An 18,962-nucleotide genomic window follows, 5' to 3' on the forward strand; every position below is an offset into this window, starting at 1 on the left:
ATCTGTTGAGAGCATAAGTTGGAATTTTTATTTGTCAGGCAGAAAGTAAATTCTAATTTTCTTCTCAGTTTTTGGCACCACAATCCTCATTATTACATGGAAAGAAGCTCACCAGATATACAAGTGTGTGACACAAAAAAGTGTCAAATAAGGATTGTTGTTTTCTTGAGTTAACATTAATAGTCATAAATCTCAAGTATACATTTGTCAGCATTGGATGCTAGGTTGGAGCAGCTCAGTTGAGTCAGTCAATGTGAAAATGTGTTTTCTTCTGTGCAGCTTGGTCTTATTAATGAATATAGGTGGCTATGGACAGATAATGTTGCATGACCGTTTACCAGTGACCATGTCATGCTTGTCACCACACATGTGTGACGGGCAGACTGATGATTAATGAAGTTTATATTATTCCAGACTGCCAAATTGTTCCCACTACTCCCAAGTAAACAGAGGTTAGTACAATTTAACCTCTGCTCATTCTCTTCCCCTTTGGACCAACTCCAGCCTCTGTGAGACTGATTACGCTGAAAACATGCATAAATCATACTTTGTCAATTGTTGGGCCAATTCATTATATTTTGCTCCCCACTTGGCTTAGCAATTACATTGATTCACAAAGGCAAAGTACAATGCACAATGGGTCTGTTTACCCTCAGTATTGTCGGAGCAGGTGCCAATTACTGTACCTAGTGGTCTCTGGTTAGTGTGGTGTGCATGTGTGTCTGCAAAGCCCCATTGCATGTGTGGATCATACAGCATCATCTTTGCGTGGATGTCTTTACACTTGTATGTGTGTTTCCAGTCATGAACACTGCCTAATGTCACACTAATGTTACAACGCACCTCCACACATTTCTCCTCCACATACCCCTCCTCCTCGGGAGAGGACCAACGAGAGCAGAGATTCCACATTGAGCCAATTAAGCTGATGGGAAGGTGCTGCGCTGGCATGAGCATATGTTTACGATCTCATTATAACACACTTCCATGTCCTGATAGGGGCCGCCTCATCATTATTCTGCGCGAAGAGTAATTCCCAGGTCCTTAATTTGGCAACACACTGAATTGAGATTGTCATTACCTGTGACTCAGAGGTGTCGGTAGTAGGTCGTGATGGGGGGGGTGAAGTGCTGCAGCATTGTGGGAGATGCTCATTGACTGGCTGTTGCTAATTAAAGACGCTTGAAGATATGAATGCGCAGGTTCTTTTTCTATCTGCATACTTGTGTGGGTGTGTTCCAGTCACCATTTTGGTAAAAAATAGACACATGACTGTTCTGCCAGAAGAAGTACACCAAAATATGGAAAATGTATAATTGTTTGGAATATACAGAGGACATGGATGGACATGAGAGAAGTGGATTATGCAGCTGAAGTGGTTTGAGAAGTTTCTGTGGCTGTCTGGATACTTTCCCCTGATGTAAGAACTTGTCACAATTGGATTCCACTATAAAGTAAACAACATAAATCAAATCGACCACAGCCGCTGTTCTTTGTGAAGGTGCATGTACAAACTTTACAAACATTATCCATTCAAGGCTGCAGAGTGTGGGAGCAGATCTGTCTTTACTCAAAATAGATTTGGGGTGGAGTATCACTTTATACAACCCTAGTGTTCTGTGTTAATGCACTTGCTATGTCTCAAGGGAGTCACATTTCTGTGACAAGGATCCTTCTCCCCACAGCCATGTGTGACAACCATGGTTGCCAGCTGGTTAGGACAGGAATTTAGGTTAAAGTTGCTTTTGGTTTAACAACTCTTGATCAAACACTTACTACTGTCTATGAAATTTCAAATTCACACAATGGGAGTTAATAATAAAATGAATATCTGGATAATCACAGAAAGGATTAAAACAATGTTAACCAGAGAACAAAGTGACAACAATGAAAACAGTGAATAAATAAGCTGAAGCACAATTATTCCCAAATAGAAAGCAGCAACAAGAAAGCTTGCTATTACAAGATCAAGAGGAAGGGTTTTTCAGGGGCATAAAAACAAAATCAGAATCAAAAATCAGTCACGGTCCAAAACTACTGTTTCCTTCATATCTATTTTTGTAAATAATTTTTTCCCACTTATTCTTTATTAAAATTTTGACAACAGAACTAAACATCATGAACTTTTTCATTATGATAAAGTATACATGTATAATATTCTTTTACTGCCCATCCAAGCAGTTGGGTTTTAAATAATATAGAATGATGAACTTTGGCCAGCACAGCCACATGTAAAATAAATCTGAGTCTAATTGCATGCAACATGCAGGGAGCAGTAATGTATTTTGCCATAGCATTCTACACCTCCCACAGTGAGCCTCTCGCCTGTGACTGACATCGGGATGTTCATGTGAATGAAGCATGACCAGAACTGGTACATGCTTTCATGCTCTGGTGCACAGTGAACACAGACCTGCACACACACACACATGCACAACAACATGCTGATGACTACAAAGCACACACACTGGTCCTCACAGTGTGCACAGAACAGGTGAACAGAAAGTGTTAGACAAAGAAGGTGTGTGGGGGAGCACGTGTGGATACATAAAATTATGCAAATGTCCGAGGCAAAGAGAAAAATTCTGCATGAGAGTGATTGCATGTAAACAATACAAGTGTGTATGGTTCTGGGTGAGCAAGACACAGAGTGGGGTTAATAATGATCAAATATAGAATGAGTTTGTATATTCTTGACTATGCAGCATGCTGCAATCCTGTGAAGCGTGAACCTAACAACACAAGCTGGAGAATACATCACTGTAAATACATCCGCATGATTTATGCACATGCTTTCTCTGTAGGAGATTGGCTTGAGGCAAAAAAGACAAACTTATGGAATTTAGAGGTAAAAATAAAAGAAAAAACCCTGAGATGTTTGAAGGTAAAAGTTTTCCCATACAATAGGAGGGCCTTAGAATTAACCTAAAAATGAGCCATGGCCGGTGCTGTGACAGTCAGTCACTGGAGTGGTTTAATGCTGATATGACAGAGAGTTTAATCCAGCCACTTAACTCAAACCCATTGCTTTGAAGTGGGGGGAATATGACTAGTGGAACTGGACCAATTTTCACCCGATACTCCACATAGGTTTTTCGTGGCACCCAACAGCAGGAATTCACACCGTCACCTTGATTGGCTCAATAGGCCGTGAAAACCAGCCGCTGGCGTTTCACGTGGAGTCCTCCTTTCCGAGCATCAGCAGTCAGCCAGCCATCCGGTTGCTAAGTGAAAGTGAATCTCCATCAATAATGATTAGTCAGTGCCGAACACTAAGTCTCACCCTCGCTCCAGCTGTATGGATTAGATGGATGTTTCTTTTCCACCAATATACAACATAATTACTTCTAGTGAACTGTCAAGTGGAGAAAAGAAAGTTTAGCATCACCTTACTTCACCGGAGCCTTGGGTACCAGTTTATGCAAGGAACAGGAACAAGATAGCAGCTAATTAGTTGTAGCTGTGTTTCCTATTACCCTCTGCCCTGCATGTAAAATGCAACTTTATTTTCCAACATGTTTTAGTTACGCCGACTGTCCAAATTTTACACAACTCCTGAGAATACAACTGTTGTTTCTGCTAGTCTTTTGTCAGAATTAAATCTCACCTTTGCTAGCCTCCGAGTGATGCAATTCCCTAAGGAGCTGCTGGCGGGAGAGCAAATATCAACCTCTGTGCTCTCAGCTCATTGCCCACCAGCAACTGAGCAGGCAATGCATACGTGGCTCCCAGCGTGGGAGCAGCAAATAACATGCCTGAATGCTGAGCCCACTGACTGTGATTGTCTAGGTGAATGGACAGGAGAAAATAATTTAGTTATATACCTACCATTATGGATGCAGAAACTCTAGTCCATACGTTGAAAATATTAAACAAACAGTGCACAACTTCAAAAGAGCCATTTAAATTAAGCTGGGGAACGGCAGTAAGTTAGTTTTCAAGCCAACAGCACTGTCAAAGCATATTAGGCAGCTGATTGCCACTTTCATTTTTCTCATTTAGCTACAGATATGGTACACAACTACTTTTTTCCCCCACTTAAGATTGCACAAATCATATTTATGTCGTGCCATGTTATACATATGCATGTGCAGTCTATGATTCAGCTGAAAGGAAACCAATTTCCCCACTGCGCCGTAACTAAAAGCATTTGGAGAAAATAGAAAATGGATTGCATTAACGTGCAGTGCACATTGCGTGGCAGAATGGATATTGAATCATTCCTGTGATCCGCCACGAGCACACAGAGGATGTAATGAAAGCAGGCAAGTAGTAGGTATAATGGCACCCATGAGAACTACCTCAAAAGCCCAGTGTAACCCCCCATCCTGTCAGTGTTGAGGAATCAGATGTGATGATCATTCCAAAGATCAGTGATGGATTACCAATTTTTTCTCCATGTGAGTCCAGCTCTGTCTATATACTTCTTAGTGTGTGTGTGTTTACTGAGTTCAATTTCTGATATGGGCCCCTTCTGGCGACTTATAGGCCAGAGGTCCCTGGAGAGAGTGCATCCTTTAATTCCTCTAAACAAATATAGCGGGTTAGCCAAAGCGCCTCTGTAATGGCACAAGACCAACAACACACAGCTGCCTGGCTGGCTGCAGTCAATCCGCCTCCAAGACATGCTCAGGAGGATAGAGATCAGAGAGAGAATCAGAAAGAGACAGACAGAGAGAATTTGTGTTAGAGAACAGCGAGTGCTGCGGCAGAGGGAGGGAGGCCAACAGACAAGCAGGAGGATGTATGTGGAATAGGAGAGGTAGCTGAGCAGCATAGACAGAAGCAAGCAAACCTAAAGGACAAATGGCAAAATGATCCAAGGTGGGAACGGGTCTATGTGTGTGAAAGAAAGATCCAGCAGATATAAATGTGTGTGCCGGCTTCTAAAATTTAAATTCTCCCAGGGCAGAACACAAGATCCATCATATTTTTTATTCCCAACAGTTGCAAACATAGACAGATTTAGATAAATAAACCTACTTTTTATCATATAAAAGTCCACTCACATTTCATTCCTAATACTTTCCATAATCATAAACTCATTCCTCATAATACATATTTTTACTTTTCTTCTCACGTATCACGTATAAGTGCCTTTCGTTCTCATTTTTTAAAATTTTTAAATAATTTTTTCAGCAATTTTATGCTACCTTATACTGAATACCTTACTGAAAGGGAAATGTTGTACTTCTCTGCTTTTGCCAGCTAGTGTTACAACCTACCTTTCAGATATGGATTTTACATGAGCTTATCAAATATGATAGATCGCCAACCAGCTACACCACTAATTCTTTACCATCCATCCCCATTTTCTGCATCAATAAAAAAAAATATCTATTATTATAATAGTATTTTCGATCAATAAACCCTTGTAATGAATTTGGACATATGGTAACGTTTTCAAGCTTACTATATTGTTCGATTGCCAGATGACTTTGAAGGTTGAGAGATGCCATATTTTAAAGGTCTTTTCGGGCAAACAATTACTGAAAAGACAAGAGTTTAAAGATACATAAAGTATATCTATAAAGTCCATGAAAAAGTTATACATTGCACTGTTTGGTAGAAGGTTAAAATGCTGCTTTCATGTTAGCATCAACAATTAACCTAATGCTATGGTACAATGTATAATACTCTGCCATTCTGCATAATATGTACTTTTTAGACTTTGGTAAATTATATTAAGATTATTATGTAGTTTTACTGAAGACAAACCCTTTACTTAAGCAAAGAATATAAATTCTTTTTCCACTGCATATCAATACATACTTACCCTCTGTGTGCACTTCTGTACTTCATGTTATGTCCCAAATTTCCCTCAAAGGCCTTAACAAACTGAAAAGAAACTCAGTTTAGATAAAAAACATCTAAATAATGCTATGCTGATAACACTAAACAGGAAGGAACAGTGCCAAGATGCATGATGTAAAACTGTTGCCAACCCAGTATGTATTTACTATATGTCGATGCATTGAGCCGAGTCATTGACTGTGGACTGCAGCTTTATCATTGCTTAAACAGATGGAGCCGGCATCTCTTTGCATCTTGCTGGGCAGGTCACCAAGCTCACCAAAACAGTTTTAATTAACCCAGATCTCTGTAGGGTGAGTTTCTCCTAATCCTTATGTGCTCACGGCTGGGCAGCACCACCCGCTTGTGTTGGTATTACACAACTCCTCCTGCCAGCCAAGAAATGTTACGCAAACACACGCACACGCACACACACACACACAAAACTTGCGAGTGCATCTATAATAAAGTTTAATGTACAAAATATTTTCTGTAACATCAATAGTAAATGTCAGGCTTTGGTGTCATTCCCTCAGTATCAAAGAGCAAGGTCTTCTTTCTACTGTCAGAACTTTGCAATGATGTGCGACTGTCACACAAGAAGAAATCCACCACAGCAGTAGCAAAATCACAATTTTTTCATTCCTCAAAAGCCCAGACTGCAATACAAGAAATGCTGTCTTTTAAGTAAAATGCACCCACTTCTACTTTTACTCCAAGTCTCATGCAGTTACTATAATATCATCATCATCACGATTGTGCTTTCTAGTTAAAATGCAACAAGTTCATGTATGTTATCTTCATCTGACTATTTGTATTGTGTACGTTGGAATAAAGTAATATATATACACACACACACACATATATAATATATATATATATGCACACACACACACACACCCACACACATACACACATACACACATACACTGCCCTGATGTGGTTATAGGAAGAACACAAAATGCTAATTAAGCAAATACCAAATTAATGACTTTATTGTTAATTGTAACTTCTGACACAATTCTGAGACTCATGAAGCTGAATTCTTCATTCAGCTTTGATGGCTGTCTGCACTGTATTAGCACTTTTTACTCTAGCTAGTTCCACAACTTAACTAATATTGCTTTTACTCAGCTGTGCACAATTATAGCCACAACAAATTTGAAAGAGGCCTTACCTTAGATTAGAACAAACCAGATCACCCTATGCTGTGAGTAGCGAGGTGAATTTGAGGGTGGGTTGCTGTTTTTAGCTGGATAGCTTGCAGGTCAGCCTGTAGACAAGACTGCAAGCTACTCTTGAAATGTTATTCTGACTGCGCAGTGAATCAACTGACTTTGATCCTTAATACAAGTGTAAGCACTCTGAGATTTATTTTCTTCAGTCCAGCTCTTTTTCACTGCAGACATTTTGGCATGTCATAGCAGGAAAAGCATTAATGATGGTTTGGTCTCATATGTGGGAGCCAATGTAAGTAAGGCAGCATTATTAGCAGGGACTTGGAAGTACGACAGTTAAATGTAATGCAGTCATGTATGTAAACCATGTTGACAAGTAAAAATGCATGCTGTAAGAAACCTTTGGCGTTTAATAATTCTAGTTGGGCCATGATCAGTTTAATAATGATACCCTAATAATGATGCCCATGAGATGCATTAAAAAAGTGCCCCCTGTGGCACTTTCAACCGTTTTCTGATACTATGCCCCTGTGGTTAAGGTTTGATTATGGATGTTAGTTTATTCATTATAATTTCAGATAATAGTAGGCTATAGACTAGGGAGCTATATAACTTACCACTAGTAGGATACAATATTAATTCCACATGGACAAAACAGCCGTTTAAATTTTGTGTGCTGTTTTCATTTATTAAATTATTGTACAAGAAAAATGTTCTACATGGTGGTTAGTCTGATTTGTTAATGCTAAGTACTAACTTGTAAATAATCCAAACCATTCATGCAGGATCCACGAGTTCAACATTTTTAATGTTTGCTAATTGCTGTAAAACAAACACTTTGTGTTGAAAAGTGGTGGGGACAGAAGGGCACAGATCAGAGTTGTGATGATACACTCGGTGGGTCCCCCCCCCAGAAGATTTTGAGCATTAAACTCTTAAATTCCTCCATTCTGTAGACATTTTCCCCACCAATTTATGGTGGATTGTCTTTATTTATATGAAGGGAAACACAAAATGGCAGGTGACAATACAAAATATAAAATATGATGGAATGTAATGCAGTAATTAGTAGCTTGTTTAATTTTTTTTAGGTTAAGTTACTTTTGTGGACTATACACATTTGTTTCTTCTATTTAAATTGCATTGCAAGTTTTCTTATTGTACAAGAAAAGCTTTCTCAAAGCAGTTTCATTTGTTATTTAACATTTCTTTTTGCAAGCTGTTTTTCAGAACATTTTAACAATATGCTTATAAAAGTGATGTGGACATTCTGACATGTCCCTAGTGTTCCCAATGTAAATGACACCCATAGCTGTCAACCTTTTATTAATTTCCCTGCCCATCCAGGCAGTGATTGGTCGGTTCACAAAAAGTAACAGTGAAGAGCTAATTTATGCACACAGCTGCGTGAAAGGCACCCTCCCTCCTCCCTTGTCTGTCTCTGCCGACAGAGATAAGCAGGCAAGCGAGAACAGGAACAGCTGAGCGTTTTGTAGTGCCCAGAGAATCTGATATGGAGAACGCAGCAAAGAGTACTGGCAGCTTTGGAAAAGTGTTGGTACACAAGAAAAAGTCCCAGAACGCCGAAGAGTAAAATGTCGAAGTGCCAGTACTGCGTACCGGTGCGTACTGGTCCACTTCAAGCACCGATTGTTGGTGAGTAAATGAGTGTGGCAGTCTGAAACATGTGCCATCTGGCAGGTTGCCGCCATAGCATGATGTGTCCCATGTTGTACTTCCAGTGACCTGCAATATGCTACATTTATTCTAGGGCATGGTCTGATGATGGATGAGTCATGGAAAACAAGGTTGAGCATAACATGACAGCAGTAGCTCTGGCTGACGGTATCAGTGAAGAGATAGGGAAGGTAGTGCAACTTCAAAGCAGCTTATATAGATGGGAGATATTGTCTCATGAAAGAAGCTTAATTTGATATGAATCAGTACAGCGATTGACATAAGTGACGTATGTAATGCGTAGCATTGATGATCTTATTATCGATGCATGGATACAGATCCCCAGCACTTAATTGGTGACATATCCATGTCTTTAATTACATGTGGACAACACACACCGCTTGTAAGACCATTTTGTTCATTTCACATCGTTCTTCTGCTATTTCCCTAATGTGAGCAAACTGTCAATTAACATTCAGGATGCATTTTCTCATTTTGATTCAGCAATGCATTACATTGAAGTGGTTTTGGTTTTGCTGCTCCACTTTGCAGGCACACTCAAATGGTGATTTTCACAACTTGGCTCGGGTTCAGCTCAACCACAGGCACAGGGGACTATGTTGCAGCTTTGAGAAACCCTCTAAATGACACAGCTAAATTCATTCAAGTTTGTGAGCCACATTTGATATGTCTCGCCGTGTTTAAGCACAACAGGAAGTGATTTGCAAAATCCCTGTGAGTGTTCAATACTGACAACCACTGTGAACACTTTATATGCTTAGGAAAAAGCAGCAAACAAAACTACAGCCCTCTCTATGTCACTCCCTCAAGAAAGCTATTTTAGTAAATCCTTATTCCATAGACCTTGGTGGGGGGGGGGGGCAAAATTAATTTTTACCACTTTAAAGCTCCCTGTTGCTACAATCCCTGGTCCTTTTTTCACTACAAATCTTCCCTCAAATCATTACTCTTTGTATCGTGCATATCTGATGGCAAGTCAGGGGCCCTGAAACCTATAACTCTCTCCCTATAAAAAGAGAAGCCATCGCATTTCCTTCATTAGACCTCCGCTACAGCTAGGATAGCAGTCTTTTAATCTGGTGGTTTGGTACTTTAATCTGCCTCACATATGGTGTTCTGGATAAATCAGACAAGCTCCACTGTGCTCTTCACAGTAATGCCCCACTGGAGTTATCAACATATATTTCCCTCATCACTAATAACTACACTGCAATAAGCCAGAGTCAAGTCTCATCCACTTTCTCTACACTCACTCATTTGTGTCAAAACTAAGACAGGTTATGTCTCCTACTGTTTTAGCATACAGAGAAACTGTGTTTAAAGTAGTTCCCACTTTATTTGTGTGTGTGTGGTGGTGTGTGTGTGTGTGTGTGTGTGTGTTCCTGTGCATGCATCTGTAGGTATGTGTTGTGAAAGAAGTTGTAAATAGACATGACATCCGCTCCTCTACACTGTCAGAACAACTTACAGTTTTCAGCTTCCTACGTCTGGACTCAATGTTAATCTTTTGCGAAAATGACACACCTCCAACTTCCCCTGCTCAGCATTAGCTTGAGCGATCTAAACTATCATAATTTTTGCTGAACTGTTCTTCACCATAAGAAAATATTTTAATAGTAACACAGGTAAAAAGAATGCAAACCCGGGCCCTGTGGTTCAGAACCGGTAGGACATTTGGTGCCCTAGGCCCTCGGCAAGCTTCGCCTCATAAATAACGTAAAAAACTATTTATTACGTTTGATAAATGCCAACAGGCAACAGTGTTTAGAAACTGCAGCATGTATAAACTCCAGCTTGTTAGTTTATACCTCATTTAGTTCTGTATAGTTCTACTTCTACTACTAGAGCAAAATAGGGTAGAGGGATTGTAGTATTAACACTGTGTGTTATCTTTCATTAAGCTTACAATAATTCAATTTTTATATTTTAATTATAAATTCTGAAATAGTTTTCCCTTTAGTTAAATAAATGTATGTTGTGAACATCAGCAATATAGTTTAAGAAAAGTATGTAATACTTAATGATTTGCTGATACCGGTCAATGTGCACACCAACATGTCAATAAGGGGAGTACTTTGTTTCCACTTCAAGCACTGACTCAGAGAAAGCTTCTGTTTTGCAGGAACACCCTGATCACATTTGCACAGTTACACATTACCAACTGGAAGCTGCCCAGTACAACCACAGTCTGATCTGCTTGCCACTGATCAGCTCCACTGGAGCAGTTGGGGTGAAGGGCCTTGCTCAAAGGCACCTCAGTAATGAGAGGAGGGCAAGTGTTGCTTTTCCACCCAGATTTAACCCCTTAACGCCTGAATTTTTTTACAATCAAAACATAAAAATAATTATGTGTTTTCATTTGCTTTCAAGCTGATGTTAAATTAAGTGAAGATTGTTAATTTGTCTATAGAACATAGAAAAGATATAAATTCAGGTATGTGTAGGTATGATGCAAACAGGCATAAACGAGAAACCAGGGCTTGCAAAAGGTTCCTAGGTACGTATCGAATATGTACCAACAGGCATTGGGGGAATCCATGTGCTATCTTGGCTTGCAGTCTGCAAGGAAGAGGTATGATACGAATTCGCGACAATCGGCGTCAAGGGGTTAATCTGCCGCTCTGAGGAGTGAACTAATGATCTCCTGGTTACAAGCTTCTCTAACCTTTAGGCCTCCACTGCCCCGAGTATGACATAAACTGTCAGTTCTCACTATGACTCTGCGGATTCCTGAGGTGAAAACAGTTTGCTGCTGCAACTGCCTCAACCATCCCAACCTTATGTGATTGATGCTGAGATCGAATGTCCATGTGTGATTACAGTGACCTCTGAATAGCCAACCATAACCAATAACCAAACTGAATAACCAAAACCACAGGGTCACATGTAACAACAGTGCAGCATCTGTGAAACTAAGAGGTGTTGCTTTGGCTCACATAATTCTTGGCAGGGTTGACTCCGTTTACCACGAGTCAGAACCATTAATTCAAATATTTCCCCCAAAGAGGTCTTCATTTCCCAAGACACTGCAAGGAAAACACATCATCAATCATGCAATCCGGTCGAGCTCTTCTTGTTTGACTTGCCTTATTGTTCATGGACACAGTAATTTAAAAGCTCCCCTGTGAGATGATTATAGTTGGGATCAGCAATTTTGTAAAGTTGGAGATGGCTTTTTTTCAGCGTCTAAATGGCATCAAAATTATCACAAAATACTCTTAATACAAATCATGAGATCATTAAAATATTAATAGAATATGAAAAAAGTTAGGAGTGACAGAGTAGATCTTATGCTAACTATAATGGTCCAGTTAAGGGCTTGTTAAAGGCAATAAATAAGTGAGAGTCAGCCAATCAAAGGGAAACAGTTTCAGGTAAATAAATCTGGGTCAGAACAACAAATTAGAAAAATTTCACAAATATCTGAAAACCTTTATAAATGATAGGAGTTTATATAAAATGGTTTTGCTCTCTCTGCAATGAGCGGAAAGTGATATGTTGTTTTGACACAGAGGCTGAGGCCTCTAACTGGATGTCATTAGGATTACGCAGCAGAATGAGGGTTTGCAGTTGAAAGGTGGGCTGGATATTTTTTCTGTTGGCACATATTTTCAAACATGATAGATGCAGTAGGTACACTGAGGGACAGCGCCGCCGAGAATTATTATTTTTTTTCCCAAAAGCAGGGATTAACCTCCATTGGTTGTAATTAGATGGAGCAGTCACTTCCACTCCACTACAATGGATTTGTGTATCAGTGGTTCTAACATGCTGGCGCTCCATTTCCTCTGTGATTCATTTGTCTGTGTTGAGTGCTCGCTTTGGACAAAGAGCTGAAGGAGGTGAATGGGCACTGTGCCAGGGAGTTTAGGGTTTGGCGCTGATCTACCTTCCCAAATCACAACATACATACTTAACATGTGTAATTTCAACACTTCTTGGTAAAGGCAGCTATACACTATATCATGAAACAAAGGACACAATTCTGGATCATTGAACAGTACCCTGCTTTCACTTCTGTAGTTTTGTAATTACTTTGAACAAATAAAAGTTCATTGCAGATAAAAAGTAATCATCAAGCATATAAGGGGTGATCTCCACAAGCTCTGCATGCACTCATTGTTCTCTTTGATTTGATTGTCACTTGTTCTGGTGCTGATGGCAGTGTAATAACCACCCCCACAAAGCCTCAGCTTTTCCAATTCAAGTTATTTCACAGAGCTTAAGAGAGAAATAACTATTCACAAGAGCTAGACATATTTATTCAACACAATTTGATATGTGGGTTGTGATTCAGACATCTGGAACCTGGCTGGTCTAGACAAGACTAGCCTGCAGCAGGTTGAGCAGGATGCAACACCACTTAACTTCCATGGTTAACTTTCCTGCCACAATTTGCTTTCCTGTCTCTCCTCAAACACTCCATTGCATGCTCACTTTGAATCATTCCATGCACGTATTCATACACTTTTAAATTGTTGAACATTCCTATTTGCTCAACATTAGCCAATCTGCCTTAGAAAGAAAACCATAAACAATGGCTTTACTAACACATCTAATCCTTGGACTCCGTTTGATAAACTGACACAAATACAGAATATAATATTGATAAAAGTTAGATAACAGAGATCCAGTTGCCATTTAGCAAGTAAAATTAAATAATAACCCCATAAACCTCATCAATATATATTTTTTGTAAATGTATTTGTTTTCTCTGTGTTTATTTATTATTGATTTAATGTCCAATCAGCCTTTGTATTTTATTGTGTGTGCACTGCATGCACATTATATTAATGGTCTTCAGAACTGCTGAAAGACCATATCAACTTATGATTTACAGCACTAGCCATCACATTTACTGTAAGACTAGTGATATATTTCAATCATGCCTTTACTGCCTTTTTTGTTTCCTATAAGCTCGGGTTTACACTCTTCCAATGAAACCAGTATGTCAACTTCCCTGCTTTAACGTCCATTAAAAAACATCCCACTCTTGTTTGATGGTTTCTAATTTACAGCATTACATTAATTTGTTTTTTAATGATCATGTCAGTGTAAGAGCCAGGGGGACCTTATGTAAAAGGAAAGATTAACCTCCATTGGCTGTAACTATATGGAGCAGCCAAATAACTTCTGTAAAATGGATTTATTTACAAACAGCTTTTCCTGGTGTTCCATTTTCTCTGCGATTAATTTGTCATTTGTCTGCAATGAGGGCTCAGCTTGGAAAAAGAGCTCAAGGAGGTAAATGGGTTCTGTACCAGGGAGTTTAGGATTTGGCAGTGATATGTCATTAGACCCCTGCTCCCCAATATAAACACACATTCACACGTGTTCCTTTCATCCCATCTTGGACAGCTAGCTAAATCACTATGCAGATGACACAATCCTTCATGGCAGAGACCAAACAGTACTCCATTGCATCTAATTTTCTTATAAATCATTATGCAGATGACTCAGTATACCATGAACAGCACACCATCGTGTCAATTTTTTCTATAAATTGCAATAATTCAATATATGTTAATCTTTGAACATAATATCAACCCAATGCAATTAGGTGTTTAAAATGTGTTCTACCTGAGCTCTGCAAATTTGCAACACACTAGAACAATGGGGTAAGCACTGTTAGATTAATTCATCTCATGGATCCAACAAAGCGCTCTTGTATGACAAACACCGGAGTCACAAATGATAATCTCTGCTGCAACAAAAAGCAGACGAGTCCAAGAGCTGAACAACACATCCACCATACCCGTCTTATTTACCAGCCAGAAAATCAAAGCAGCCACTTAATGAATCAGCACATCTCCACACCGTCAGCCATTTCAGTAGAAGACAATACTAAACAGCATTAAAATCCATAGTTCCATTGGAGACAAAAACCTAACGTGGAGGATTATCCGTTCAGCAAATTAGGCCAAAGAAAAACAGTTAATGTGTTCAAATGGGAGAAAAGGGAGGAAGAAAAATCTTTATGGGTGTAACAAGATACAAACAGGCCTATAATCCACTTAACAAGATGAGTGATCATGGCCTTTTGTCAGTGTGTTGAAGCTGCACAATCAATGGTGGTGATTTAGCCCCCCTCCTGAGTTCCAGTGCCCCCTGTAGCAGAAGTCTGGATCTTCATTTATCGGGCACACGTCTTGTACAAGACAGTGCCCTTGCCTGCGGTGCAGCTGATCAGGAGTAGTGGTAGAGGGATGGAGAGGAGTTCAGGGGAGGCAGGAGAGTATGGGGGGGGGCAATTGGTGCAGACAGAAAAGGAAAGACAAAGAGGACAAGAAGGAGGAGGGAAACACAAGGGATAGAGATTCGAAGGGAGGCGAAAGCTCTATACTTGTCCACTGCCCTGCTGTCAGGTAAATGCCATCTGGGTGTTTTACAGATGAGACTGTAGCTGTTGGCATTTTGAATGCACCTCCTACACTTTATCCTTCTCTCAGCCTCGCTTTCTTATTTTCTACACTGTGTCTCCTCTCACACAGGCTCCACTGAGAACGGACCAAGATTTGACATTATCTAAATCTGGTATACCTTCCGAAATACCAATAAGTATTATTCATGTTGGAAATCAGAGATGTTCACTTAAAGAAGATGGAGAGGATAATACAAATATTGATCTTGTCAGCTATCACTGTAAAACACTGTGTTCTGTCAGGTTGCGGCAATGTAGCTAAATACTCCATCTATAGTATTTCCCTCCGCCCACACTGTTAAACATTAATAGAATTACGAAGACTGCCCATCAGGTCTTTGATGTTCTCATATGTGGGGAAAATCCTATTGTGACTTCATGAGCAATATTAAATCTTGTTTTGGTGTATTGATTATTGTTGGTCAAACAATTATTAAATTTTGCTATTTTTGTAGCAATTGCATTATAAGAACATCATAAAACCGTAGGAGATTTTCTATAATATCTGAAATTTGTAAACTCTGTGAAAATGACCACATTCATTTGGATGCTTTTAACTGCAACTGCAGGTTCGTGGATGCCCTAAATGTTCTTAATAACTACTGGTCCACTTTCATATTTGGACCATGTTGATGACACTACTGTATAGCCATCATTCACATTTTTTTCTTCATGTGAAATTTAAGTTTTTCCCAGAGGCTTCCAAATATTTTCAACATCTGTGTCCTACTAAAATGAACAGTACCTCTATAGCAATTTTCTCTGAAGGCCATGAAGCTCATGAAAAATAGATTGAAAGCCTTGAAATTTTTACTCTGCCTCCAAACCTCTCTGCTCATAGAATAGCAAAAATAACAATAGATGTATTATTGAGGAAATGCCTGACAAAAATCATCCTCTGCCTCCAGTAATATGAGTGATTGTCCCAGGAGATTTGGAAGAACTGTGAGCATACCACAGCCGGGGCGTTCTGATAAAATTGCCCTGCTTGCTCTTAATTCCACAATATTCTCTCTGCTGTTATTGTCCATCTCTGAAAATGTAGGTCAGAGGCAGGCTGTTGACATTCTGCTGAAAGGTAGATTTTCACCGCCACACAGCTCCTGACTCTCTGACTGGACTTCGAGCTCACCCCCATCCTCAGAGATAAAGCCTGAAATTTATGTCTGACTTCCATTTGCCCTGTTAGAACAAACACAGTGGCAGTTATGATTACATTAAAGCTAATCAGTTGGGGTTACTGTTGCTCATCTTAATTTTACACCAACCATTCTTCCTGCAGAATATGCAGAGTACTACAAAACACAAGCGCTCTGACAACAACAATACACTCACAGCACATTCCAGCCCTGTCCACAGACCTACGGAACGGACACCCTGTCTATACTTAATAAGTTTCAGCCAAACGGCAAACTCCGGGTCTGAAAAGTGAAGCCAGTACAGGAAATGGCTTAAACCTGCATTCTTTCTAATGGTCAGATGGGGCGACGACATTGAAAAAGAAGTCCTCAGTAAACACTTTAATATGTTTATGGTCTCATTCCTTAGTTAGTCCGAGCGATGTTCATTTAGAGTAAATAGATGATAAACAAGGGTATGTTTTATGCAATTTCATGACATCACTTTTTTGACACACATTTGTCACTATTTTATAATGATATATTTTACTAATCAATTAATTAAGAAAATGATTGGCACTGAATGGATGGATGCATAATAAAATTGACCATTAGCTGAAGCCCTATGAATGTCAAATATATATATAAAAAAAGATAATTTTGTTTGATTTAACCTCTTGCTATTCCTGTAAAATTCATGCAAACGCCTATTCAAGGCATATCCAAGGTAAATTGAATATAGTTCTTAAACCATTTGGAATAAATGCATGGTTTTGGGCTTCTGAAAGATAACACTCAGGAGTATCTAACCCAAAAGTCAGAATCACTGAATTGATTAATATAAGTAACACACTAAAACCAATATATATTTTGTTTTCGTTTGAAAATATTTGCTAATAAATGCATGCAGACAACTATAGATGGGACTTATTAGCTGGAAAACACTGTAGGGTTACAGCATAAAACCTTACCTAGAACACGTTAAAATTTTATACCAATACCATGAAAAATGACTATTTTACACAGGTTTAAGGTCTAAGGGTATGGCTTGGCGTATTTGTTCTAAAACAGCACCGCCACTTGGTGATGCTGCATCGCTCCGTATTAGCCAGTAGCTTAACACAGATGTGTTTTTTTGCTGGTAGATCGTGAGCTTCCTACTTAAAGCTGGATATCGTTTTTAGGATTGTAATGTCTACACAAAGTGCCAGTCATTGGCACAATTGCTTTCAATTGGTTCAGCCTACCCACGAAATAATAGAGGCTGGCCCTTCCTTACAGCGCGGGCTGTACTACTTAAGATACACATAATCATCAACTGGGATGATGATGATGAGGATGATGAGGATGATGATGATGATGATGATGATGATGATGATGATGATGATGATGATGATGATATGGGGGGAAAAAAAGATGAAGACGCTGTTTGTTAAACTTGTGTAAAGGAATATACTATTTAAATTTACTACCAAGTATTAATTGACAAAATTGCTTCAATGATCTTATGAGATAAAATCTTTTCAGAAAAGGTATCACTGAAAGATAAAGATTTCAAATTATTGATGAAAAAGCATTCATCTATTACACTGGCCACACCGTAATTATAAATTATTAGGAAGGGGCAACGACTTGGTTGAAGATACTTGAAAACGTTTTGTCTCTCATCCGAAGGCTTCTTGCTGCAGCAGCCAAAATGTCAATGGCTAATTTCAAATGGTTGCCTTACAGTGGTTTCCAAGGTCTCAGTTTATTGGTTATTTAGACGCAGGTGAAATGGCACTGCATTGAGGCCAGTCACTCCTGGATACCTGGGAATAAGCAACCCGACTTTCATGAGCAGAAGAAAGAGGTGACTTAATCAGTCAAGTGCGAGTAGACAACGTGATAATGGGTTTGAAGACTTGGTACAACATGTCTTTGAAGGTTCCAAAGCTAATGACCCATGTTAAAGAGAGTTTAAAAAAAATGGAGCCTGGTCTCGTGAGATTTAGTAAAATTAGTGGTCCATAGTGGTCCAAATTATGGTCCATGCATGTAATTTGACAGAAGTGCATTTTCCTAACCACAAAAGGACTGGTGGAGAATGGACTAAAACAGGAAGTAGCTTGACAATGAAATAGACCAAAGGGAAGTAGAGTGGTTGGAGGCTAAGGGGTTGAATCATCTTTATCTTATAATCCCAAATCCATGGCAGATATATGATTGACTTCAGAGCTAAATTAGAAATAATAGATATAAATTTGCAGATTTAAAAATGAGTAAGAAGCACTGCATACATTCGGACAATGACATACTTCATTTTCCATTTTGTTCTTTCCTTTTTGCAGTGAACAGTTCTCCAGATAAAATATAGATCTTTGTGTGGATCCTAAATAAACATGTACCAAGAAATAAACCAGTCAAAATCCTAACTGTTTTGTTTGACCTAAACAAACCAATTTATTCTGAGTGAGGAAATTAAGTGAAAATCTATACAGTTTGTGCTATTACAGAATCCGTCAGATGTGGTGTTCACATAATTCCTGTCCACTACACGTGTTGGGGTTTATTTGGGTTACAATGTTATGACACTTTATGTTGAAAGTCATTTGAATTAGTTTTGTACAAATTCGCATACTTGAAGTAAAAAACATTGCTAGGGTTGTCATAATTGTATTTTCAGGAATCCAATATGCAGTTCAGGGGGGAGGGGGGGGGGGGGGGGGGGGGGGGGGGGGGGGGGGGGGGGGGGGGGGGGGGGGGGGGGGGGGG

Source organism: Micropterus salmoides, unplaced genomic scaffold (assembly GCF_014851395.1).
Source record: "Micropterus salmoides isolate LMB-PRFRI ecotype aquatic unplaced genomic scaffold, ASM1485139v1 Ms_hic_scaffold_1, whole genome shotgun sequence".
NCBI classification, from domain to species: domain Eukaryota; kingdom Metazoa; phylum Chordata; class Actinopteri; order Centrarchiformes; family Centrarchidae; genus Micropterus; species Micropterus salmoides.